The sequence below is a fragment of the Anneissia japonica genome, unplaced genomic scaffold, assembly GCF_011630105.1.
Source record: "Anneissia japonica isolate Jap-2015-1 unplaced genomic scaffold, ASM1163010v1 scaffold288012_len1326614_cov192, whole genome shotgun sequence".
Lineage (NCBI taxonomy): Eukaryota > Metazoa > Echinodermata > Crinoidea > Comatulida > Comatulidae > Anneissia > Anneissia japonica.
In genome coordinates, this window is record NW_022756612.1 from 1,233,051 (window position 1) to 1,259,373 (window position 26,323).

The 26,323-nt window shown below is 33.0% G+C and overlaps 1 long non-coding RNA gene across 1 annotated transcript; it reads right to left on the reverse strand.

The window, feature by feature from the left end:
• Nucleotides 1-15,444: 15,444 nt before the first annotated feature.
• Nucleotides 15,445-26,323, reverse strand: LOC117124296. Its single transcript, XR_004447956.1, has 3 exons — nt 25,677-26,323; nt 23,929-24,054; nt 15,445-16,030 (listed from the first exon to the last, which is right to left on the reverse strand). It is a non-coding gene; the product is annotated as an uncharacterized LOC117124296 (long non-coding RNA).

Below are 26,323 nucleotides of genomic sequence, written 5' to 3' on the forward strand. Positions count from 1 at the left end.
CAATCCCCAAATGACCAGACAATTTGTGGTCATGCGCTAAAAATAATACTCTCATTCTATAGCAACTCGGAACAACAATCTGGTAAATAACACACCAGTTATCGGCTGCAGGAACATGGGTGGCCGCCATTTTCGCATCAACACCCCAAATTTGGTAAAAAAAAGGGAAGGGACAGTCGCAATTTCATTTTCATCAAGGGCCCCCTCAGAGAGAGGTCGAATCCCCAGATGTGCTCAAATAAATGTCTCCCTATCAAGAGATAATTTAAACGATTCCGAATCATTATCATCGTCGACGGGCGAACTCTCACCCAATTTGGTATCATCGAGAGCCAAAAAATTTATTTAATAAATCGATATCAGTCGTATGTGATTTCATGGACCGAGTAACAGCACAAGTAGGAAACATATTTGGAAATTTTACATTGAGTTGCTCCGTTCTACTTACAGCTTAGAACGGAGAACTACCAGCTAAATAATATCCCAACAATAGGGACACACATCCGGCAGGTAGGAAAGGCATTACCCCAACAATAACTGACCCCGTTACCAAAGCAAACTGTAAATTAATTCTGTGGTGTGGGACGCCAGTATAGCCACATTCATACCCCACTGATAAGGACACTGGCTCTCATAGACGACTTCTCAGAGAGTGGAAGAATACCACCTAGCAATAGGCTCTCGGATGCACCGGTATCGCGTAGATTTTTTATGGTTCTGCAAACATGTATCGTCTTGCGAAACATACCCATCACTAACCAAAAGGTGATAATGGTCATCATTATTCGAACACTGTATTTACCTTTGTTTGATGTAAAGTTTTTAGACGTAGCATAAATATGCTCTTCACTATGCAATGTAGAATTAGATGGTTTACAATATTTTAAAGCATCGGTTGCTTCTAGAACATTTGGTGATGTAAACACGTATCGTCTTGCGAAACATACCCATCACTAACAAAATGGTGATAATGGTCATCATTATTCGAACACTGTATTTACCTTTGTTTGATGATTTATATACATATATATATATATACATAAGCATTAATAGCATTTATACATATATATATATATATATAGTAAAACATTTTAATTCTGAGAGTATGGATATGGTTCTAATGTAATACATGAGTTACGTAATTTTTAAGATACCATACAATATTTGACCTTGAATGACCTATTTCTGGCAATCTGACCAGGTAAAAAATAGTAATGGTATGGTATATACATTGAATGACTTTAAACAACCTTTTATGATCTTGATGACCATCCGACCATATCACAAGTGTTATAAATCCTTGACCATAAAATATAATTTTAGATTTCATAATTCTCATTTAAGTGGTTTAAAAACGGATATATTGATAAATATAGGATTCGCGTGGCAGAAATTTTGAAATTCAAGATGGCCGCCAGAATGACCTCGAATGAAATATTGTAGTTCATAGTAAAGATTTTGAATTCTGAGAGTCAGGGTATGGTTCTAATGTAAAATATGACAATTATGTAATTTTAAAGATACCATACAATATTTGACCTTAAATGACCATAAACGACCCATTTTGTGGCAATCTGACCAGGTAAAAAATGGTATGATGGTATTCCTTGACATATAAAAATAGTTTCAGACATTAGAATTATAATTCCAAGTGGTTAGAAGCGGAGATATAGAAAAACATAGGTTTTATTAGGCGGCCATTTTGAAATCCAAGATGGCCGCCATAATGACCTCGGATGAGGCGGTTCCTACCCAAAATTGAATGCTATGATCATAAGGAGCATGTAAAAAAAATTGGTGCTTTTGTTTGGAACGTCCACATCCATCTGCTAAGCTGCCGGACTAAAGAGGTTTACTTTATGTAAGCTTACTCAAGAATTTCTCAGACGGCTCCTTAATAATAATAATAATATTTGGATTTGTAGAGCGCATCATGCGAAAAAACCTCTATGCGCTTGGTGATTGAACTCTTTGAGTTGGACATTTTGAGAAAAAAGAAAGTTGAAGTTATTTTATGAAACTAAAAAAACCTACTCCTTAAACTAAGGCATGGTTGGCCGTTGGCTCCGAGGAGTTCATCCGCCCTTTGTTCAGCTGTTTTTTTTTCGTGCTGCTGGGTGTCCATCCACCCTTATCCAACAGTTGAAAAAATCTCTTGCAAATTCATCATGTAAGAAAACAAAAAATCCATAATATGGCATTTCCAATAAAGATGGAGGCTGTTTACTCGAAATAATGTTTACCGACTTTCGTTTTGAAATGTACTCTCCAATAACAATAATTATTAGGAAATAACAATAACTATTAGGAAGGTTAACTATAAAGTATTAATTCCTTTCCTATTGAAATTTTAATAACTTCTTAGTACATGAAAATATTGTAACAATTGTGATTTAGTCAGTCAATTATGGGTACTCAGTGCTACAACTACTACAATATTTTTTTTTTCTAATTACGTCATATGCTTTATTTTAGTCACTTTATATTAAAAACATGACAAATCTACAGGGAATTATTTTTTTATTACTACATGGTAGTACTATGGGAATGAAATATAGGAATAACAATTTAAAAATGTTAAAATATATATATATATATAATCTCATGTCCAAGAGATAGACAAAACATGAAAGAAAGAAAAATAGGTTATAAAACTTTGATTAGAGCTTTGCTTAGGCCGTTTTATTTTGATTTGCGTAAAAAAATAAATGGTTTTGTTCTGTGGTTTCCTTTTCGTATGCAGGTCTCCGTTTTCAAATATAATGAATAGCCAGCTGCCGGCCTCTCTTCTGAGATTATGCTCAACTTCTCAACACGTAAATCCTGCAATGGATACATGCTACAAAACAAAAGTTACACGAAATTGTTCAAGCAAAATTAGATATAAAAATGTGGGTTAGGAAAAAAAGTCCTGAGAAGGTACATAAAACCATTCGTGCATTAACTCAGACATATAAAGATGTGGGCTAAATCACTTGTGCGGAACTGCGCTATCCAAAGCTGTAGGCTCATTGTGTGTACTGTAGCGTGTACCTAAATACAACGGTGGGGAAAAACTAGAAGACGTAACAGCAGTATGTTCTACTAACTTAAATTTTGTACTCAGTAAAATGGGTTATATTGAGCCAATTTTCACCATTCAAAAGTCGATATGAGGTGCTAGTTAACGTTTAATAATTTTCTTAGAAAGAAAATAATGAAATTATGTCTCTAAATAGAAGTTCATATGCACCAGCCGAATGTTGTACAATTGTTTTTCTGTGAGATTAATCTGCTCAATAAATAATGTTAATTACTTGTGCAAATATAAAGATGTGGGTAACCCACATCATTCTATACGACTTTTCTATCTCGACCTCCTATGTAGAAATCGCAACGACCGACATTGTATCACCTTGAACCAACCACGAAGAGAGAAATGTTTAGAGTTAACCAAGCGTGAAACGATTTTTTTCTTAAAACAAAAAACTTAAAAAAAAACCCCGCCCCTCATTTTTCGGATTTTAGGGGAGGCGGATGACGGCAAACAAACACATTTCTGTTTAGGCCTTATGTTATATAAGTGAAAGAATACTGACCGTAGGTTTTGGTACGGTATTTAGTAACAGAAGGCAAGTTTTGAGAAGAAGATCAGAGACGGCGGGATGGAGTATAACGAGAAAGCAAGGAAATCACATAGGATGGTTCATTTAAATGGAGAGCTTCAAAGGTCGGAACAAGTAATTCAAATATAACACGTTCTCCGATTTGCAGCCAATGAAGTTCACGTAATAAAGGAGTAAAACGATCACACTTTCTGGCACCAGTACAGGCACGGGCGGCGGTGTTCAGGATGCGTTGAAAGGGCTTGAGCAATTCCTGCGGAGCGCCAACAAGTAACGAATTGCAAAACGTAAGGTCGAGTAATATGAACGAATGAACCAGTATTTCAACCGATTTGGTGCTAAGAAACCTAATGATTTTGCCGATGTTACGAACATTATCCTCAAAATTAAGGTGTTGGTAAAACATAACACAAAGGTTCCTGACAGATGTAGAAGGCTCAAGGACGGTTTTCACAACGGTTGCCCCATGGGTGAGAAGCCAAATGCAGTTGTTTGTGCAGACTACCGCACATTGAGTCTGATACCACATGCATATGTTATTTTAAAGGTAATAAAAAAGGCTAACATCAAAAGCAGAACATTTCATTACAAGGACGCAATTCGGATTCAGGAAAGGGGTTGGAACCAGAGAAGCTAAAGCAGTTATCCGAAAACCGCAAGAAATGTGCTTTGAACATGATAAAGATGTATTTGTTTGCTATGTGGACTTCGAAAATGCCTTTGGTAGGGTAAAATGGAAGATATTGTTGGAGACGCTGAAGAATATAAGAGTTGACTGGAAAGATAAAAGGCTTATATGCAATTTATATAAACATCACAGTGCAACAGTTCAAGTAGCAGAACGTGATCGAATCTAAATTTGCAGAGATGTGAGACAAGGGTCTTTATTATCACTGATATTATTTTCAGAATATACAGAAGCAATGATGATAGAAGCATTGGCATATACTGATGTAGGAATTTCATTGAAAGATATAAGATTTGCTGATGACCAAGCAATGGCTGCAGATACTGAAAGATTACAAGATATAATCGATAAGTTAGTGGAAATGGGTAAAAAATATAAAATAAAGATTAATGTGAAGAAGACAAAAACAGTGAAGATGACAAGTAGAGGATCAGTAGTAAACATTACTATAGAAGAAAAGAATGCGAAAAAAGTTAGGTATATGTAATGTGAAGATAAGAACTGGAATTGGAATAACGAAAGATGAATTAAACCAGAAAGAGAGTTACTGACAAATGAAATGGACAGGAAATTGAAAAATATAAGGTCATTAAAGCGCTTGTTTGGAATTTAGCTCTATATTGGTCTGAAACCTGGACGATGAGAAAAAATAGAGTAGATGGACTGCAAGCCTTTGAAATTTAGACATGGAGAATAATGGAGAAAATTAGTTTGAAAGACAAAACTAACAAAATGAACAAGTACTTGAGAGAGTAAAGGAGAAAAGAATTTATTAGCAATAACAAAAGACAGAAAAAAGAAATTGATCGGACATATACTTCAGGTCTTTTGAGAGATAATTGAAGGAAGAGTAGAAGGAGAGCGGCTTCGAGGATGAAAGAGAGAGAAAATCATATGAAAGACAAAATTGGAGAAATTAATTGCTGTAAACCTGCCAGTAGGCAGAAAACAGATGATGATGAAGGTATACATAAATATGGCAGATGTGGTCACTTAATTAATTGGTTTTATAGTTATCGACGAACCCTTTTTGATGCACTATAACATTTCTTATACTTTTTTCTAATGTTTGTTTTTGATTTTTAGATTTTTGTCATAGTCAGCTAGATAACAAAACTATTATGGCACGCTGTGAATAATGTACTGTCGGGTCTTGCACATTAAATTGTGCGGTGGTGATGGTTTTTATTTTTCATGGCGGTCTTGGTTGTTTTAGGTTATTTTTTGTTTTATTTTTTTGTTCGTTTTTTTTTTTGTTTATGTTAAGCGCATAGAAGCTCCGACAATATGTGCTATATAAATGTAACATTACTGCTGCTGTATGACAGATCTTAGCTAGTTGTTTTTAGTGTCGCGCGTTCTGGAGATCCGCATGGCTCTGTGTTGGGCCCCACCTTTTTTAATTTGTTTGTATAGATCTTACCAACGTGATTTTATATAATAATTACTTATATGCTGATGATACAGTTATCTATCAAATGCTCTACTACGCTCCCTATCAGATTAGAGATATTGAATCATTAGAGTCTGACAAACTGTTGTATTTCCCGTAATTTCAGAGACTTAAACTTCCTAAATTTGTTCATTAAGAAATAGATTTATTTCTATATTGTTTCCTTTGTATTTAAATATTTATAAAATTAGTACACTGCAATTTCTTTTTCCTTTTCCTAGAATTATTAATATTCGTTCATTGTGATTATTTTAAGTATCACACTTTCCATCAATACGTTTTTGAGGGTATGTGACTCACTTCCTAATGACCTCAGGGATGAACTTAGAATCAGCATATGAATTTTTTTCGAGAACGTTAACATCCATGTGCAATTGTGTAAGTAAGATAGGACAGTAGTTTTTTGCATTTTTTTTCTTTTTGATGTGATTTTGATTGCGCGTTTGTTGTATTTTTCTATGTTTCTTTAATATCGATCTTTAGAATATATTTTTTATATATTCTATATTTTTTTTTTATAAATAATGTTTTAAATATTACTGTTGTACCCTTGTCCAGGGTAAACGGTTTGCGTTTTGTTGATCCTGTCAATGAAAAGGGTATTGTGTGTTTTTTTTGTTCTTTTGTATGATTTTAAATTGTTGGCGAAATAAATGAAATATTATTCTGAAATTGACACTAATAGCTTTGATATCCCATACATCATAATAGCTTTTAATAGGAAATTCACTACAGTATAAAAGCTATTATACACATCCGTCTTTCTAAATATCACGGTGCGTCACAAATGACAAATGAACAATTCACATTTTAACAGGAAATAACAATGGCAAACAGGGATAACTAAACGTTTATTTAGCAAATAACCATGGCAAAGAGGCACAACTACAACGTTTCCATCGCAAAAATGCACTATTACTACGTTTGTTTATAGCTAATAACATGGCAAAAAGGCACAACTACACAGTTTATCCGAGTCAACTGTGTTAACTAAGCAAAAAACAACTTACTTCTTTTATCTAAATATATAATACATTTTCTAAATATTTTCTTATGCCTATAAAAATAATATTTGTAATCATTTTGATATTATAAATTGATTTTGGATCATAGCGAACAATTGCTAATAATAATAATAATAGATATTGTAATTATATGACTTAAGAAATACACTTATTATTTTACTTTGTAATTAAAATTATAAGCCAATTTATATAAAATGATTGTAATGCTTGATCAACGTACACATAGAAACAATCACACGCGCATTCTAACTAAACAACAGTTTTATTTCACATAATATAAGCATACGCACGTATCCTTTACGTCAGTGGCGTTACGCATATGCGCTCTTGTGTGATGGTTAGCAGGGCCTCAACCCGGCCCCTGGGGGTCCCGCAGGACCTCTACCCATAAATTCCTGGATCTAGCACACTGAGCCTAAAAGGCTTTTTTGATACATAACAGCATACAGTACTATTGTTAATTCTCTTTCCCGTTTGTATATTTAGTATAGATTGGATTTTTAATCGTTTGGAAGTTTAGTATTTATTTAATGCGTTTCATTGGTATTATCGTACATTTATTTATTATATTATACATGATTAACATATAACATTATATATTCAATGTTATTTTCGAATAATCTGACTTAAAATTATGTTGAAAGAAACTAAACTGTACACTTATATCCTTTTACGAATGGGGCAGCGTCCAACAAATTGTCAATATTAGTTAATCACATAACAAATAAACGCATAGGCTGAGCCTAAAAGATTATACCGTGCAATAGCATTTTGTGCTGCACGTATAATAGTTACATGGTTACCGACTGTTACTTTAACACCTGAGTATACAATGCTAATTACAATATTATCACCTAGTTTTGTAAATTGGTTAAGCTATTATCGACCATACGAAAGGGTTACCACCCAGAAAAATAGTGCTGAGGATACGGATAAAAATGTTTAGCTTTAACTATTTGCTTTACGCATCATAATAAATCTCCTCCCCAAACCCCCACCACTCAGTTCTTACTTGACGTGTGGCCTACAAAAGTTTACATAAAGTGAATAAATTAAATATTGAATGGTACAAATGTCCGAAAATTAACTCATTAATCAAGACTATGCCTTTAGTAAAACAGATGGAACGCAAGGTGAATACATGACAACAATTTCTTGTAGCAGCAATGAGCTAGGTGATGCAATAATCAAAATACGATTAATTTTTCAAACTTTCCTAAAACATACCTACATATTTCTTAAATTCGAATCACTTGTAAATCTTAAGAGGGTGCTCCTGTATGAGCGGCTGGTGTAATAATAATAATAATAATAGTTATTTGGACTTTCACTTTTACATCAGTGGCACACTTTGAAAAACAAAGGTGCTTCCGAAACACAAAACTTAAAGACAAATGATTACAAGATAGCAAATTACAAAAACAATTAAGACTTAAAACTAACCAAAACAGGTGAAATATATCCTTTTCTCCCTCCCCCTCCTTCCCTGAAAATTCAAATTTTACCATTCTCCACAACTAAAAAGAAAAAAAAAACTGAGCAAAACTTTACCCCTTATTTTCAAAAACAGTATTCTAGTACCCTTCTTCCCTCCCCAAACAATGCATTTTACCCCTTCCCCTAAACAACATCAAAAATAGTTATGCAGGAAAGATAACAACTAAATGAAATTAAAAACAGATGTGACTGTATGGCAGTACTGTATAGTATAGTTAGAGCATGGTATTCAAAATCTCATTGCGGAATTTCCATGCTCTTTTGGTATATATTTTGCAAAACCTGAGCTGTCGAAGATAATCAGGTTTAGCAGGGGTTTAGTAACATTTTCGTATGTAATTACGATTATCACGTTACTTAACTCGTTGCCTGCTTCTGTAACATACAGGAAATTCGTGGCATCCGACAAGCGTACAGTAAAAAACCTATACTAATGATACCCTTAATGAGTTTATATTAGGTTTAGTATTGTATTTGGTCGTCCAAAACGTTAACATGAACTTGATAATGCAAAAAAAAAAATCAAAACAATTATTAGAAATTTGAATATAAAATACTATAAATTAGATTTCAACATTTTATAAAGTATAATTCAGCATGTTATTAAACATTCATGTTATTGAAAATTCATTTCAAGTTAATAAACCTCTGGTAACCTGTTAAACAACAAGTGATTCAAACATAAGGAACATGAAGGTAAGTTTCAATAAACATATTCGTATTGTGATTATTATATTACTTAGCTCATTGCTGCTACAGGAAATTATTGTCATTTATTGCCCTTCCGTTCTATATGTTTTAACTAAAGCCATAGTTATGACTAATGAGTCAATTCGCGGACATTTGTACCATTAATTAATATTTTTGTTTTAAACATTTTTAACTATTTTTATCTTATCCACTTTGGCTTCAACAAACTAGATGATCCACCATCAGTGTATGCTGACTTTGAGGCCGGTATGTTTCATCAAACAACAATTCCTCTTCATTCTATATCCACTAACCAAATATCTGATATATGCATCCACCTGAAAAAAACTAATAACTCTAGAACTCGCTGTTCCTTTTAAATTTGAAATCGATTCAGCCCACCTTCAGAAAATGAACAAATATGTTCTAATTAATGATCTTCAACATGCCGGCCTCGAGGTTACTCTTGAATATTTTGAAATTGGGTCCATGGGCTATATCTCCGTGCAATATTATAAGACCTTAAAATCTCTACAAAATGTGAAATGCTCTTGAATCAAGTATTTCGTAATAATGTTTCCCACCTTTCAATTTCATCATTTTTAGTCTATCATGCTAAAGAACAGCCAACTTAGATCAATCCTATGAGGTGCCATACGCAGAAAAAGGCATGTTGAAATCAAAATGTGATTGCAAAATGCAATGTCTAATTTAACAAAACGTAGGTCAAATTTCTCAAAATGTAGACCTGCATTTTTGGAAAATCGTTTTGAAAAATTAAAACTTCGATTTGAGAAACGAGATCTACATTAAAAAAAATTACACCTACGTTTTGATAATTTAAATTAGACAATAAATTTTGCAATTACATTTTGAGTTTAACTGCAAACATTTGCTTCGTATTGCACCCCATACAATCCCACTATTTGAATGTCCAGTAATACATTGTAGAGGCGACAATAATAATAATAATAAATATTAATCATAGTAATATTTATAGTAGTAACTATAACATAAACCCAGTCATTTTTCAGGATTTGTGCCTAATGACCTCTATATTATAATCTTTGATTCTCAGCTGTGAACACCTTGTGGATAGGAGGTAACACAGGTTCTACTGTCCAAGATTTCATGCAGTCAGTCCAATCGTTTGTCACAAGCAATATTCGATAATTTTGACCTTAATGACCCCTGTGACTTTTACCGGTGACTTAATGGACATTAGGATAATATTAAAACATATTTACAATGCCCAAAATATCATCCATAATGAATTTAAGCTGCATCAAAAGTATGGAAAAAACTTACCTTTGATCTATGAACTTTGACCTGTAGGAACAGGGGTATTTGTTCATGTTTAGAAGGTCCAAAGCATCATTCCTGATAATTTTGAGCTTAATTGGGCTATTATAAAAATTTGACCCCAATGACCAGAGTGTAGGAGGTGTCACTGGTTCTTAATGATCAAATTTGATTGAATTCGCTTCAATCGTTTGCCACTAATAGCATTTTGAGCCTTTGACTTATGAAATTTGACCTATAGGGTGAAGAGTATTTTTTCAGTTTTTTTTTTATTTTGTACTTTTTTAATGTTCTTATCGCATTTTGTAATTGTTTGCCTTGCTTTTCTGTAATCTAGACTTGACTTAAATCTGTAAATATTTTTTTATTCTTTATTCCATTCTGTGTATTTGTATGTCCTAATGAATAAAGTGGTTTTTATATAAAATACTCAGTTACAAATTTAGGTTTAAATTATGACACAGTATTATCGTATCAAAATACAACAATAAGTATAATGATCAATAAATCTAGACTTACTATGTCTGTTTCTATATTTGAACATAGTTTTTCCCAATTGACATAAAGCGAAGTAATGTAGAAATTACAAAAATTAAAAATAAACAAATTAAAAAAACATAAAAAAATAGAGTAAAAAATACATTAAAAACAGAAAAAAAAAATCACTGAAGAAAACTATAAAGTGAAAAAAACCCATGACAACCAATTATGGCGTCGGGGAGACTCGAACTATGGCCGCAATGGTAATAGCGAGGATGATGTGAGAGTTATGCTATACGCTAAAAAAAAAACACCCCGTCTCTGTGGATCTCAGTGTTTTTTTTAGATTGTCTACCTTGCGTAATTCTTTAAGTCTAGGGTGAAAATTGTTCATGCATTTAAAGGTAGTAGTTTTGAGCTCAACAAACGCTTAAAAATTGAGTTAGCATAAGCGTTCAGTTACTCGTTTATTAACATTTAGAATATGTAGGATGAGGTCATATTTTAATATGCACACCTTTAATATATGTCTGCTTGGACAAAATTTTAAAAGATCGAAGAACGGAAAGTTACCAAAGTGCTGGACAGAGAAACCCTAAGAAAACATAGCAAAACGGGATAGAAAAACAAAAAATCAGAACAAACACAATGGTTTTTGTACTAATGCAAGAAAAGCCACCTAGAGAATACAATATAGATTTGATGATATTGCACAACACTAGGACAGGTTAATTGTCTTTTTTTACTTTTAACTTTTTATTCATAGTCGTCGGAAGCATTTTGCAAGTGGTACGGCCATTATAGTGAGGGGTGGTGCAGGGGGGGGGGATAGTATGAGCACTTGACAAATTTGGTTGTAAATGAAGAGTAGAGACCCACTATCTCTCTCCACAGCTACACGATTTTGAAGTTAGTTGAGGTCTGACAGCATAATTATCATATCAACTCTAGCCCCACCATGGTTAGTAAACAACTTGTCGCGCCTATGAATGTCCGAAAATAGATGCTGGCAACCTAGAGCCGCTTTCCCTTCCCCTCAAGGGGCTGCCACAATATATAAAGTTAGCATGAGAGAGTCTATGTTGGAAATATGGCACCCCTGGATGCCATGAAATAACAGCTGGTAAAGCTGTAGAAAATAATATTGTTAAAAATTTAATTCCTTATCATTGCCATAAGTAGATAAAGTGAGTTGCTTATTTCTCCAGAAGAGCAAGAAACATGAATATATATATAATGCATAAACCAAAAATGACTATAACATACTGTAATTGTATTTACACGATGTGGAGGGTATTCAGCTATGAAATATACACAATATGCAATAAATAAAACACAGGATACTATTTTCCACACAAATGGACTTGCAGCCTACATGTTATGAATGTACTACTCGTACGAGTTTAATTAAATTTTCTTGCAAAGTTCAGCCTGGAACATTAATAAGTTATTGATCACGCTCTTGAAGTTATATACTATCACTAGAATTGTAAAAAAAAAAATTAATAAGTTAAGTGCTGTGTTTGCTACTGGTAGGCCTTCGATTACACAATAAATTTAGTCAACTTTCGGTATATTCATGCAGACAGACCATACACGTATACTTCGATGGAGAGATCTACCCTGGTAGTAAATAAATAACAGAGTACTAACATTAGGGTGATCCAGTTAGTGAGTGGAGAGGAGCACAATGCCGCTGAATCATTTTTAAAATTAACTTGCCAATTTTTAAGTAACATTATCAACTTGAACATAAACATTAGTGTATTTACAGAAAGTTTACCCGTCATTTTACAAAGAAAAACACTTCCAGTCAATGGAAGTTTTTTTTTTATTACTTTTATTATAATTATCCAGTTTAATAATCAGGGTACACATTTTTAAAATTCAATAATTTTTTTGCTCAAGTTAAAAATATGTATGCTAATGCAAAATGAACAAGTTAATTTCAAAATTGTTTTTATTTTTTTTGGTCATTTTCAAGAGGCAATACATCTTTAAACCTTGTTTACCTTGATGCCCAGAAAAAAATGTGAATTAATGATGATCATAATTACGATGAGGGGATGATGATAACAATAACGGTTATGATGAAGGTGATAATGACTACGATGACAATAATGATGACGATGATGATGTCGATGGCGATGACGTCGACGATGATGATGAACGGTAATGATGATGATGTAGGTGTTGGCATGTTTGAGAGTGATGAAGAAACTAATGCAGACTAAAGTGAAGTGAATTCAATCTGGAATCAAACCGAAAAAATTCCCCCGGTCATCGTGCAACAGCGATAAAAGCCCGTGGAAAAATCAGCAGTTTTGATTTGGTAGAATCTAATTTAGGTCGCTATGCTATTTTTAGTTTTATAATAGGCCTAGTAGGCATAATACTTCCAGAAAGCAAGCGATCCTGCAATCGAACTCCAGGGACTAGAAAGCAGCTGTTCTGGTAGTAATGTATATCAATAAAAATGTTTGGATTTAATCTATTTATCGTTGCTTTTCATCGCACTGTAATGGCTAATTTTGTTGAGCAACACACCCATTTACAAACCTGGACATCCTCCACCATCTTTCGTCGCCACGACGAGGTCGTGAGACTAAACTATCATACTCGCGCGAATAAGCGCCAGGGCGCTTAAAATATTTTTTGCACTTTTTGAGGGGCGCTTATTCGAATGGGGCGCTTATGAAAACAGAGTGGAAATTGAGGGAGCACTTATGGAAGTAGATGAAAATCGAGGGGTTCTTATGAGAACTTATTAAATTCGAGAGGCACATTTTGAATGAAAAACGATTATATAAGGACATCAGGAAACCGCAAATTAATCGTCCAGAGAGCATGGCTTGTCATGACAAGAATGTTATGGGTACAGTATTACATAACAGCAGAATAGCAGATGAAATTAGTTGTGGTAGTTAGCTTGTTGGCCATTGGCCGATTGAGATTAGCAGGACGGCATGATCATTGCAGGTTTTCTTGAAATGATGAGAATGTTTTAAAGGTATAAATTGTCGGAAAAAGAGTAGGACTAGGCTATAGACAAAATATGTAAGAAAATGAATGTTGGAAATGTACTGTCTGTCCAGGGAGCTCTCATCTGTCAAAGATAAATATCCTCATGTTGATATTGACTAAAGGGGAATGTGATTCCACTACACACCTCAAATCATGCCAACATCCACAGTCCCAGGATTGATTGGATTATTCAAACGGGGCGCTTATTCGCGCGAGTACGGTAATCTTTAAATCCAATCAAGTTGCGGTTGCCATTCCCTAATATTGTGGTCTAAAATTATACATTGTGAATGCCCAAAAATCTCATCTGGCAATCCCTCCGCTAATATGCCTATAGCATCATTTAGCACTGGCTTTATTATTGCACCGTAATTCATACATAATAGAATAAATTAAAATGAGCTAATGATTAAATAAATAAAACATAAAATGTAAGTGCTTTAAACTTATTTGTTATGTCAACAAAAAAAGATTTTCAGATTTTTTTTTCTGGGAGCAGCCATAATATGACTACTTCCTGTTGATTTTTACCATTACAACATCATTTTAATCTCAAGTCAAAACTTACCAAATATACAATTGCGGTATTTTAATACAGAGAGACAGAAATAACGATATATCACAACATTATTTCGTAAAATATAGATGAAATACGTAATCTCCATGAGCCTTTGACTTTGTTCTATTTGAATAACAAACACAATTATTTCCAATTCTATATTGACTATTTAACATTATGTCAAGGAAATGTCCTTATTTTTATATTATCTTAACAATTTGCTTTACAGATTGTTGATGAAGTCTTGGTAGAAGACAGGTATGCCTGTGTCACCAATACAAATGACCACTTATTACTCTGAAGATGAACTAAGTTTGTGTAGTTATATCACTGTACGGTAACTTATCCTCATATACGGTAGACAGCATTTTGATATACAATTTGTATATTAGTTGTATACCGTATGTATACAGCTTTCTAACTTTTCAATATGCGTACACATTGTTTAATATCGACGCGAAATTAAATCGAGATTGGTTCCAATGAGATGCCAAAGGAAATGAAGCTGAAAATATAAAATAGACAGAATAAGTGAAAAGCTGTTACGTCACAAACATATTGGTTAGTGGGTACGAAAAACATAACATTCCTCAAAGTCCCATGCTTATGAATTGATTGGAGTCGAAAGTAGTGTATATTATCTAAAATGTAATAAAGTTACTGTGGCATAAAATATGTTTTTTATATCAACGTATACATTTTGAATGATTCATGGATTCATTAGCAGCGGTGGACCGTAGGGTAAAATGTAGGTATGCTAGGGGCTGCTAGTGGAAAGATCCATATATTAGCCTACAGGCAAAGATTGCGTTCTATAAAGTTAATATACAAATTCCTCCTCCAGACCCACATTTAGAATAAACGCAACGCCCCGAATAAACACCACGCGGCGTTTATTGTTTTCCTCGATTAAAAAAAAAATAAAATAAAATAACAATAATAAGAGTAAACAACAATAATGGAAGCAATATTGTTTTCAATACGTTCTTTTAATGTTTTAATCCAATAGAATTATATTTTTTAACCTTGTCGGTATAATGAAGTCTTTACGATCACGCAATAACACATTTTTAATAGCAATTATGTGTTGTTTGTAGTTCAATATTTACAGTGAAGTTTATTTGAGTATTCCCTTTTACACAAAAAAAATGATAAACGCTTACATAGAATAAAAGCCTCCATCGAATAAACGCCCAACAAAACCCCTTTTCAACAATAATCTTTATGGGGCGTTCATTCGAATAAATACAGTACAGTATGTATCTTTTATATCTGCATGGTTGTAGGTTCTTCTCAACTGATTATTTAATTCAGTAGACCTATGTTTAACAATTAGTCTCAAGTAAATTTATACATGTTTTTTTTTTCTCTACCCGCGGTTGTCTGCATGTAGATTCGTTTAACTTTAGTCATTGAAGTTTTAGAATGTCGGAAAATACAAATAACTCATTCGGCAGTGCATGCCCCGTAGCAGTGAGGAGAGGAACATGTACACAATACTCTTGGAAGCAGTGCTTCCAAACCAGTGTTAAATTTGCTATTCTGATGTCACCCACTATTTTCAATTCAATTCAATTCAACATTTATTTACTTCCTTTTTGAATCAGACAAATATATTACAATTGATTTAAAATAAATTGAAAATGCAGGAGAGGAAGAAGGCAAGAACCCGAGTAGATAAGAAAACCAATCTTGTGGAGGCACAGCCTGAAATGAGAGGAAAAAAAATTAGATTAACAAAAGAGACAAAAAGACAAAACAGGGCAGAAAGGGACAAAAAACAATACATTCAAAACAAGTCGAAGACAGACCGACAGACCGCGCGAAAGGTAGCAACCAAGTGGAGATGGAGGAGATTGAATAAATTAAAAAAATTAGTAGTCAGAAGTTAAGAGTTTTTTGAATTGGTTAGTAAACATTTTAATGGAAGATGCATTTATCAAGTGTAAGGGTAACGAATTCCAAAGTTTGGGGCCCGAAAATCTGATGTTGTGCTGGAAGTAATTGGTTCTATGGTTGGGTATACCGATATTAGCGCAGTTACGTGTGCTGTAATTGTGAAAGGAATAATTGGATTTAAAAGTGTTACCGAAGTGAAAAGGTAAGAGACCATGGTAGGAGAAGTACATAAAAAGACCTTACTGAAGGGAATTAATGTCGGCGAATTTAAGATTGAAGATTGAGATTAGAAAATAAAGAAGAAAAATGAGACCATGGTGGAACTCCAGATATAATCCTTATAGCCTTCTTTTGAATGATCTGAAGTTTGCTTAAGTTGGATGAGTAGGTGTTTCCCCAAACAATGTTGCAGTAGCTCAGATAGGGGAGAATAAGAGAGCAATAAAGAATACGAAGAACATTAATGCACTGTCAAGATAAACTCCTAGGAACTTAGCAAATTCGGTATTGGGAATTTCGTGATTATCAATATAGATTTTGAAATTCGAAGGATCGAGAGTTTGTGATTTTTGGAGACTTCGAAACAGAATGAAGCTACACTTCTCGTGATTAATTGCAAGTTTGTTGGCAGAAAAGTATTGGGAAGTGGAAATTAAATTAAAGTTAACAATGTTGAATAAAGAATGGATATTTTTGTTAAAATATAGGATAGTGATGTCATCAGCATAAAGAAAAAAAGAAAGAAGATGGGAAGACAAGTGAACATCATTAATATATAAAAGGAACAGAAGAAGGATTTGTTAACTTGGGGAATTTTTTTTAGCTAAAGAGGTTCCGATTTCAACGAAGTAGTCATTAAATGCAGATGCAATTGTTGCGGGATCGTTAGTTTGTTACAATTAAAATAGGGATTTGTTTGGTTATTGGGTTTTTTGTATTTTTTTATCAGCAAATTTATAGTATTTCAAGTAGACTTGATATCATTTTTGTGTTTGAGAAATAAATTTTTGTAGTAGGTAGCTTTGGTAATTTTAGTAAGTGAATTTAATTTGTTGCGAAATTGTTTGTATTTGGTTTCATTTTTGGTTTGGCTCACAGGCGTTGATAGGTACAAAACTAACCAGGCGGAAATTCTTAGCAGCCGAGAGTACATCACGACGAAATAGGCCGGCTATCCTAGGATACAAAAATGCCTGAAGATTGAAACACTAATAAAACTTAGAAATTCCAATGAAATGTAGCAATCAACTAAAAACATCAATCAACATTTGTATGGACAATTTTTGCCAAGAAATACTAAATAAAATGAAGAAAAAGCACAATTAAAAATATTTTATGCTTGTTTTATACTTGGGTATGCAAAGCATATCTTGCTTGCCTTGACGGTCCGTCACTGTACATGAGTAATTGCTGAGTAATGTTGATTTGATTTACATTTCCATTTAGAATATGAAGAGTTTGGGATGTTTTTTATTGAGTCTAGGCCCATGGTTTGGGCTGGGTCTATACCGTGCGATTCGCCACATCCAGTGCTTACTAGGAGAATCGTTGTTAATTTAGAGCTTCTAATTCAGCTTCAATACTGTTATGTCACCAAGCCATTTTGTTGTAATTTTTCCTGTAAGAAAGATATAATCCATTGGGACAAACTTAAATTGCTGAATTGCAGTATGAAATGTGTGTTTTGACTACGATGACCAATGAGTCAGAAGAACGTTATATGTATGACTCTATAGTATACGGCTAGAGATATAAATATTCTTGGAATGAAAACCAACCTGTTATACGGCTAGAGATATAAATATTCTTGGAATGAAAACCAACCTGTTTTTTATCTAACCGTGCATATGAATAAACGAACGGCAAACGAACGAATGATTGAGATAACAACCTAGTATCATCGATTTGTTTAGTGTATAGATTTGAAACAAAAACGAACAAATCAATTTATTAATAAATAAATCAATCAACCAACAGGTACAGTAATAAGGCATTCATTCAGTCAATCAATTATAAATAAATTCAGCCATTTAATTAATAATTTATAATAATAATATAATAATATTATTATTATCAATTATATAAAAAATAATGTCAATAATATTGTTTGAAGGTTTGCATGACGATATAATAATACATATTAATGCTTGTAGTACACCACGTAGATAGTTCTAAAAAGAACTGTTGTTACTGAGTTGCTTTAATCGTATTCAGGAGAATAATATCTGCAGAAATTCCAAAACAGTGAAAGGCTTATATGTTTTGAGTAGTGAGACTTTCTGCTGATTGGTGAAAAACTAACAATTACTGAGATTACGTGTGAATACAAAAGCCAGAATTCACAGTTTGTGCAAAGGGGCGGGGCCTGGCTAGAAAGCCAAGGACATAAACGCAACTGACCAGATGGCACATTCCATGCATTTTGGAGGTGATTTTTGGTTATTTCTAACATTTGAAGTAGCACATATAATAACAAATGTTTTTCTTGTTTAATTGAACACATGAGATAACAAAACTTCAGCAATCACAGCCCAGTTGCATGTCCCATTAGAATGCAAATTAGTGTGGAAATGTAGGGTTCTCATATCTTGGCACCTGAGATGTGGTTCCTTTTTCAAATTGTATAGAATTTAAAATACCCAGAAATGTATTATTTATATGTTACCTTTTATTATATTTTTTTTTTCACCTGATGTTGCAATCTTATTCATGATGATCTATTTTAATGAATTTATATTTAGGTTTATAAAAAGTTATTTTAAAATACAAAAGGATAAAAATCCAATGCTGGATAATGTTAAATATGTTTGGAATATTAGATTTATCGATCCTCTTGCACTTACACTCAAGTTTATGCCTTAAAAATTTGTCAAGTCTGATCTTAAAGATGTTAACTGAAGAGGCTTGTATTACATGCTCTGGCAGGCCATTCCAGTAATTGATTATCTTATGGTCAAAAATTTACCCTGCACAGGCAATATAGTTTAAAATGTTGTGTCCCCTGGTTCTGATGTTATGAGATAATTTAAAGAAATCTTCTGGATCAATATCCTTAAAGCCTTTCCAAAATTTAAAAGCTTCAAATAAATCCCCTAATAGCCTTTCGTAACTAATGGTTGAAGATCAAGATATTCTTGCCTTTTTTTTATAAATGGTACATATCTTATTTCCTTGACCATCTTTGTGGCTCTTCTCTGCACCTTCTCCAATATTTCTTTGTCTTTGTTATAATATGGGGACCAGGACTGAATAAAATATTCCAAATGTGGATGCATATATTTCTTGTACATGACCTGAAAGCTTTCTTTGTCCATGTTTTTAAATGTTCTTTTGATAGTTCTCATACTAGTCATTCCTCTATATGCAGCTGTAGCACACTGCCGACTTGGCTTGCAATCACTTGTGAAAAAGACGCCAAGATATTTTTCTTCATTCACTGGAAACAATGTTTCTCCGTTGAGGTGGAATTCGGATTCCTCTGCCTTTCTGCCAACATGAAAATCTTTACATTTCTTTGCATTAAATTTTAGCAGCTAGTCCTCTGACCATTCCTGTGCCCTGTAAAGATCATGTTAAAGTCTTCTTGAATCAAAATTATCTTTGATGGTCTTTATAATTTTTGCATTATTAGCAACCATGTTGAATTCTGCGTTGGCGATTTTATCTAAGTTCGTTTATGTACAGGATAAATATAATTGGTCCAGGGCCGATCCATGTGGAACTCTACTCACTACATTTACAGGCTTGGATGTATTTATATATATTCACAACTACTTTCTGTATTCTTCCTGTTAAAAATTCTATTATCCAGATTATAATCTTCGATGCAGGACACTGTCAAATGCCTTCATATAATCAAGGTATGGATTCAAAAACGTTATATGGTATTGATGTTAGACTGACAGGTCGATAGTTTTCAGCTTTTATTTAATCCTTTCTTAAACATTAGTGTAACATTTGCAGTCCTTCCAGTATTCCACTGTCTCGAGTGAAAGCTTGAAAATGATAGTCAAAGAATGAGCTAGTGAATCTGCGCATTGATTTACAACCATAGGATGGACACAATCTGGGCAAAGAGCTTTGCTTGGTTGCTGTTGCTTAACTTTCCTCTAAACATCTACTAAAAAATATATATACAATATTTCCAAAAGTGTTGTTCCTGTTTCTGCTATTAAACTTAAGTAGGTCACAATCAGATTCCTGGGTATATGCAGATGAAAAAACCTTTTCAAAATTTCACTGCTTTCTAGTCATTTTCGGTCAAACTCTCATCTACCTTTACTGGATTTGTTATACCGTCTCTACCTTTTGTTGTTCCCTAATACTTGTGCATTGGCTTAGGATTACGCTTGAAATTCTTCATTAGCTTTCTCTTATGTTCTATACGTGCTTTTCTCATGTTTGTTCTTGCGATATTTCTCTGGTTTTTCTTTTATACTGAAAGCAATTCTTGTACTGGTTTGTCTGTCTGTACTTTCATATAATTCGTGTTTCTTCTTAATACTTTTTTTTATGTTCAGCCATACAGGTTTTCTATCCTTTCTCGTTGGTATATAATTTTTCTGTCTCGTTCATTGTGTATTTCTAAAAAAATTTCCAATGCCTGGTTAAAACTTTATCTTTAAGCAGAGCCTGCCAGTCAAGTTTTCCAAGTGAATCATTCAGTTTCTCATAATCATCTTTTGCGTAATTGTTTGTTGTTTCTCATCATTCCCAATAAGATTCCTTGAACAGGTATACTCAAACAACAATACATCGTGGTCTCTTTTCCAGGTTGGGCTGAATGCTGTACCTCTTCAATATAATTCTCCTCATTTGTTAATACCAAATCATGCTTTGATGGCCTTTCTTGTGTCGTGTTGTCTCAGTTACACGCTGATGCAAAAACACATCTTGGGTTGTTTCATTAAAAACGTTAAGCATCATCTCAATTTAAGAATTAAGACTCCACTCTATGTTCCTTCCACTTGATCTAGGGACAATTAAAGTCGCCCATCAAGAGTTGGTTAGTCACATTTTGTTTCATGGATTCTTCAGTTAGAATATTCAGGACTCGGTTGTTTTGTCTAGAGCTACTGGGCTTCGGTAACTCCAACCAATAGTGTCGTAATTATGAATAGAAAGCAGACCATCTGTAACTGGTTACTTTTCCCATGTTTCGGTAATGCCAATAATATGAGGCTTGCAGAGTTTGATATCAGGTTTAAGTTTATCAATCTTCTTTACAATACTTTGTGAATTTGTGTAATGAACATTTATTTACAATATTTATATTATTTACATTTTCTTTGGCACCTCCCTCAGCTGAGTGTCACCCAAAACAAGAAATTCAGGTCCACTGATCTCAGTACTTCTTAGGTGTTGGGCCACCAGCACTAATAAACAACTTCAAGGTTTTTATACGATCTTCTGTATACAATTTAACCACACATAATAATAATAATAATCAGGAAGACAAGGAATATAATGAAGAATAATGATATTCTTAAAAGTTTATCCACTACAAATGCATACAAATGAATCAACAGTTTTAATTTTTTTAAACAATTTGAAAGAGTGTATTAACTTAAGGTTAAATAGTAAATTGTTCCATAAATATGGCCCATTGTAAATCAAAGATGTCCTTCTCAATAAATTTGTATGGCTTTCATAAATAACATTTTTGACAGTTGAAGACCTTGTATCATAATGAATGGTATTGGCAGAAGTTAGTCAAAATGTATGAAAATAGACGGAAGCTGACTGTTTTTTAAACAAAACATTAACATGACTGCTTAAGCTTGTTGGGATCAAAAATATTTTAATTATTGAGAGTATAAAATAGATGTTTGGAATGAGACCTCGGAAGTGTACTTATGCATATTCTGAGCGCTTTCTTTTGAAATCGGAATAGACAATGAATTTTGGACGTTTCAGAATTTTCTCAGGGCCACAGTAGAGAAAATTTAACAGTGGTTGTCGCCTATGCAATGTTTTAGTAAATAATATAAGGTAAAATATGTGTATTATATAGGGAAAATAATATATTGAAAGGAAATGTATGTTTTAACTCGGATAGTACGCCAACGTTTCTCGAAACTTCCTTGGTAACATTGGCAATGTGGCTTTTCCAACTCAGTTAGCCATCAATAAAAATGTCATTTGGCAATTCTTTATTGCACTTCTTATCAAGATTAAAATAAATTAAATTAGTTTTGGATATATTAGGAGACAATTCATTGAATTTGAACCATAAAGAAACATATTTGAGTTCTTTGTTAACCGTAGAAAAAAGAGTATAAGTATATTCGTATGAAAAAAAAATAGAGGACCTAAAATAGAACCCTGTCTGTCTGTAAGATAATCTATTATAAGTTTTAGTGGCAAGCTTCTAACACCATAATTGGATAATTTGTAAAATACAATATTCAAAGGACTTGGATGCGGAGCACCGCCAGGTGTGTAGCGTGTGCTTTCCTGAATCCATATGAATTGGCATGTAAAATGTTATACTTGGAAAAAATGCTAATAATCTGGTTTTTTTAAAAAAAACAATGGAGTAATGCTATGGGTCTATAATTGGTGAATTGATAAGGTTTGTCCTTTTTTGAAAATAGGTATAATTTTTGCAATTTTTAGGGCATTTGGAAACTTACCAGATTGGAATGAAATATTAAAAATATGAGACAATAAATAAAGTAACAATGTTTACATCTAATGAGGAATGCGTTATTAATATTTTAAATATCTTTAGAATACAATTCTTGATACCATCATTGAAAGTAGTTTTTGGAAGCAGTTAATAATATAATTAAAAATACATAAATACTAACTGTTACAGCAATTTTTAGATAAATATAAAAGCATTTCTGGCAAAGTAAATTATTTTTACAATACAATTCCTGATACCATCATTGAAAGCAGTTTTTGAAGTAGTAAATAATATACGTAAAAATACATAAATACTAACTGTTAAAGCAATTTTTTAAATAAATATAAAATCATTTCTGGCAAAGTAAATTATTTTTCTAATTAGCTTTCAACTCAGCCAATCAATAGAATAGTGGTTGACATGAGAATGGGATGCGAAGCAATTAAACTTATGGTACTCTCAGTTTTCCCAAAGCCTACTCGCCGCTGAGAAGTTCGGACCAAATGGCTATTTCTTCATCAAACTCCATACTAAACTTTTACACGACATTGCAGAACATTTTATAATTGTTTTCCAGTCACTTCTTTTCTGCAACTTTGTGCCAAATTGGCTTTGGAACTGTGATTAGAAACATGTCTTTGGCTGCCTTCCGACTCCCGGAGGGCAATGGACTGGGGCTGACAAATCTACCATAGATCAGTTTTATATAATTATAGTAATAAGTGTTCTTTTGCCGGTTGGGATGATTCTTATTTTTGACATGCATAGGCCTACTGCAGCACTAGAACACACTTTTAATTATATTAAGTTGTCCAAGGCTTTCAATTTAGAAAAGTCTAAAATATATCAAAGAAGTTTGCCTCTCTATGACACAGAAAATGTATACAATTTTGGACAATTTGTTAAATAAAACATAATATACCACCTCTAGAATGGTACAAGACGCTTCTTCAACAGCTTGATGTTTTTTTCGTTGAAAAGATCCAAATATAAAACAGAGGATCATCAACAACCCAAATATTCTTTACCTCGATGTCATCCCAATGTATAATGCATTATGCTAGGTGTTACCTACCTAGCAGCAGCAATAAGTCGTGTTCTCTTGATTCAGCAAACGCATGGTTCATCAAAAATGAAAACTGGTAAATTACGCCTGTATTTACATCTATTATAAATACAAATCTTGCCAGTAGAGCTTTCCCTGCGGTTATGAAGAAATCAATAATATCCCAAATCTTTTAAACATTATTGCCGCTAAACAGGTAATGTTAATATTTCGTCGGTTGGTCAGAGATTAGAGTGTGATTCAAAATATGTCTTTGTTTTTAGCGGGTTTGGTCTCTTAAGCCTCATTTAGAAATATACATTCCATTAAGGTTATTGTGATTATAACTGTCGGACAATTATGGAAATACACGTATCTATCTTTTAAGACTTGGGTTTTAGTGGTCTTTAGCAGCTTTTGTTTCTAGTTGAATGTATACACACATCAACGGTTTGGATGTTTATTATTTCTGCCATTTCTGGTCTTCGAAAAGTATTATCTTTAGAAAGAAGTTTGATATAATTAAAGACCGGTAGTAAACGTAGTCATTCTTATTTAATGTTTTATAATGTATTATGCAGTTACTGTTATTTATTCCTAATAAAACATTGGGCGTCCGACATCAAGTTCTATACCCGTTGTACCAATCTTTAGATTAAAATATTACACATCGACCGTAACGTTATCATTATTCAATTTAAACAAAACATCATATTACGATGTCCATTGGCCAATATTTTTATAATAATAATAATAACAATATAATAATTATGAATTCTATAATTAATAACTCTAATAATAAAAGATAGGTATTCAACCGGGGCAGCAGAAAAATGACCTTTAATAAGAAGTGGTCTTTAGTTGGAGGGAGACGCTTATTTTATACATTTGTGTAACAAAGCAGATATAAGCTGATGTTCATCGGCCAGTAAACACAATTAGGTCGCGAGTAACGCAAGTCACTTCAGATTATGACTATGAAAAGGTCTATCATTTATTTACTAATAGGTTAGGTTTGGTTGCTTTTGATTGAAAAGCAGTATGTTAGGATGTATAACTTCACAATGCATAATTTGTGTATATGTCATTAATTTACTTCTGCATTACATATAAAAAATGCATAATACGTACAATGTTAGATTTTTATATTCTAGCTCGTTATTATTAAATGACATTTTACTGTAGTCTTCCCTTACCTCCCTTTTATTTTTCTGCTCGTCTGCATCGCCGGTACTGTTCTTAAATTTCGAGCGTTCCGTTGATATAAAATTTATTCCGTGTTTTATGTGTTGTTTTCCCTCCCTTGTGTTTAGCCACTCTATTGGGTAGCAGTATTTGAAAGAATGTATATATTCTTTAATTTTTTAAAAAGTTATTAGAGATATTTTTGGTTATATTGAAGTTTTAGTAGAAATGATTGTTATACGGCGATAATTCTGGTAATAAAATATATTTAAGTTATATGAAATTATTATGTTTAAAAATTCTAGTTAGGCTGCAATTATGTTACTGATTTTAATATTTAAGATTTTTATGTATTTATAGATTTTTTAACTCGTTTTTAGTCAATAATTACCTAACCCACCCACTTTAGAGAGATTCAAGGGATTAGATCTGATAGTTTTTTAAAAAACTCTTATAATACCTTAGATTCAAAGCACATAAATCATTATGTTTAGTTTGACCCGACCAACAACTTCTGAGTATTCTTAAGCTTTCGCCTCTATAGCATAGTATGTAAATATTGCTAATATATCAATAAAATCTAATTTTCTTACCATCGGAGTACTTGATAGTAACAATCCAGTCAAAAATAATACCTCGTTCATTCTAATTCCAATCATATTAATAATTTCCAATATGAAAACAATTAATAGGGTGTGGTCATAAAAATACTGCAGATATCATTGATACGGTATCAATGATTGATAAAGTAAAATGCAGTAAATTACTGTGAGTTCAGCATTGTAGTATTATGCCTGCGAAGGAATTTTAAACTCTCGCATCTGGAAGAGCTTCTGGATAATTTCCCGGTCTTCGCTACGCAATTTCAAACAGGAAGCAAGTTTAAAAAGTAGTTGCCATTCTTGAATGTACACACACGTGATGTTCACTGCAATATAATACACTACAATAAGCTTAGTAGATGACCATAACAAACTACAGTAAAACGGTGAAAATATTCTTAGGCTAGGCCTACTTGACAAGTGAGCGACCACAAAAGAATTCTCGTTTCTTTTTATAACGTAAATCACGCAGAACAGTCAATGAGTTTGCACGCTTAATTGTAATATCCGCACAGGAAACAGAATCCTACCTAACAGTGTTGACTATGTAACAATCGGTAAAGACTAACATTATATTTGAATATCATGAATAATCAATTACCAGATCCAGGAAGCGTGACGGCGGAATAAGTCGTGTC